Source organism: Arachis duranensis, chromosome 6 (assembly GCF_000817695.3).
Source record: "Arachis duranensis cultivar V14167 chromosome 6, aradu.V14167.gnm2.J7QH, whole genome shotgun sequence".
NCBI classification, from domain to species: domain Eukaryota; kingdom Viridiplantae; phylum Streptophyta; class Magnoliopsida; order Fabales; family Fabaceae; genus Arachis; species Arachis duranensis.
The window spans coordinates 44,941,732-44,944,493 of NC_029777.3; positions in this window are offsets into that span (position 1 = coordinate 44,941,732).

Sequence of the window (2,762 nt, forward strand, 5' to 3'; positions counted from 1 at the left end):
AGGTTTATTACTTGGACGACCCAGTACACTTGCTGGTTAGTTGAACGGAGTTGTGTCCACTCATGCCAATTTCTTAAATTCCATAATTTTACAATGATACCAAAAGGCACAAAATAGGGATCACAATTTCGTCCACCAGTCTTCTTCGACGTGTGACAATGCCCAATAGGATGGGTTTGGATTTTCACACTACAAGTAGAATTTGTCCGTTGCAAGTATAGTTTAAACCCAACAATTGAGCATCAATCAAATATTAAATTCAAATCAAGATAACCGAGAGTATTTAGACTCAAATCAAGATAACCGAGAGTATTTAGACTCCCGGGTCGTTCTTCCTAGGAATTGCAATGAAATGTACATTTATTGGCTATAAGAGAGTATGGGGAATTGGGAAAGCAAGAGAGCAAGCAATGTAAATGGTAAGAAAGTAAATGGTCATGCAAGAAATTAAATATGAAAGCAAGTAAAAGCAATGAAAATGAAAATTAAGTGCTAAAAAGGGACTCTTGGTGAGAATTGGGTAATTAAGAATTCCTATCCTAGTTATGGACCACAAACATGACAATTGTGTGGAATCTCCAAATTAGTCAATCCTCCTTGAGAATTAGTCAAAAGGGCATAAGTGATCTCAATCCATAAGTCCTAGTCAACTCACTAATTACTTTGTGAAAGACTAGCGTCAATAGAAACCAAACCAATTAGTCATTTTCACACAATGCAAAATGGACATCCACAACTCAATTTCACCCAAACACCCAATTTCTCAACCAAGAGTGTGAAAACTAAACATACAAGAAAATAGACATCAAAGCAATAAAAGTCAAAAGTACTAAAATGCAAGGAAATGAAACTTCAAATGTAAGAAATCCTCTAGGCAAGTAATTGAGAGTTAAAGTTACCTATCCTAGCCATTGACCAGAAACACATGATGATTATGAAGAGTTAACCCTACTTAGTCAACCCTAACATCGAGGATAAGTCAAGTAGGCATAGTTAATTTCAATTCTTAAGTCTTATGTCAACACTAAGGGGGTCACATAGTGTCAAGGGAGACCAAATCAACTAACTACTCTAATGCATCAAACAAGAATGGAAATCAATAGCTCAAGGATCACCAAAGTCAATAATTTCAAGCCAAGAGTAGAGGAAAACTAAGTAAAAACTAAGCCAAGCATTTTATGAAACACTTGGTGTGCATGAAAATAAAATAATATTGAATTGCAATAAAATAAATTCTAAAACCACCAAAGCAAGAAAATAACAATAACAACTAGAGAAAGCAATAAATGACATGGAAACATAAAATTGCATTTATTGGAATTAAAATAACAAAAGTGTTCATAACATGAAAATTGACATAAAAGAGAAATTAACAAAAGAAATGAAGAAGAACAAGATAAAAGAACATGAAAACATAAATGAAACTACTCTAGAACAAGAATTAAAAGCTGAAATTAAAAGGAAATTAACAGATAAAATCCTAATTCTAGAGAGAGGGGGGAAGCTTCTCTCTCTAGAAACTAATAGAAAACATCATAAAAGCTAAACCTATTTGCCCCCCTTCATTCCTCTTCACTTTGGCCTTAAAAGCTTCAGAAAATTAGTTGGACTGGGTTTTGGAGGCCCAAAATTCACCCCCAGCGATTTGCATTACCCAGAATTCCCATCGTGCGTCCGCACGACATTTGGTGCGTACGCATTCTTGCACGAAGTCACTGGTGTGCTGATGAGCGGATATTTCATACGCTTTTTGGGGGTAATTTCATGTAGATTTTAGTATGTTTTAATTAATTTTTAGTAAAATATTATTAGTTCTTAGGAAAAAATTATATTTCTGGACTTTACTATGAGTTTGTGTGTTTTTCTGTGATTTCAGGTATTTTCTGGCTGAAATTGAGGGAGCTGAGCAAAAATCTGAGTTAGGCTGAAAAAGGACTGCTGATGCTGTTGGATCCTGACCTCCCTGCACTCGAAATGGATTTTTTGGAGCTACCGGAGTCCAATTGGCGCGCTCTTAACGGCGTTGGAAAGTAGACATCCAGGGATTTCCAGCAATATATAATAGTCCATACTTTTCGCGAAGATAAACGACGTAAACTGGCGTTCAACGCCAGTATCATGCTGTTGTCTGGCGTCCAGCGCCAGAAACAGGTTACAAGTTGGAGTTCAACGCTAGAAACAGGTTACAACCTGGCGTTGAACACCCAAAACAGCCCCAGGCACGTGAGAAGCTTAAGTCTCAGCCCCAGCACACACCAAGTGGGCCCCAGAAGTGGATTTCTGCACCATCTATCATAGTTTACTCATTTTTTGTAAACCTAGGTTACTAGTTTACTATTTAAACAACTTCAAGAGATTAACTCTGTACCTCATGACATTTTCAGATCTGAATTTTATACACTTTGACGACATGAGTCTCTAAACTCCATTGTTGGGGGTGAGGAGCTCTGCAACGTCTCAATGAATTAATGCAATTGTTTCTATTTCATTCAAACGTGTGTGTGTTCCTATCTAAGATGTTCATTCGCGCTTAATTGTGAAGGAGGTGATGATCCGTGACACTCATCACCTTCCTCAATCCATGAACGTGTGCCTGACAAACACCTCCGTTCTACATCAGATTGAATTAGCATCTCTTAGCTTCCTTAATCAGAATCTTCGTGGTATAAGCTAGAACTGATGGCGGCCATTCTTGAGGATCCGAAAAGTCTAAACCTTGTCTGTGGTATTCCGAGTAGGATTCAAGGATTGAATGGCTGTGA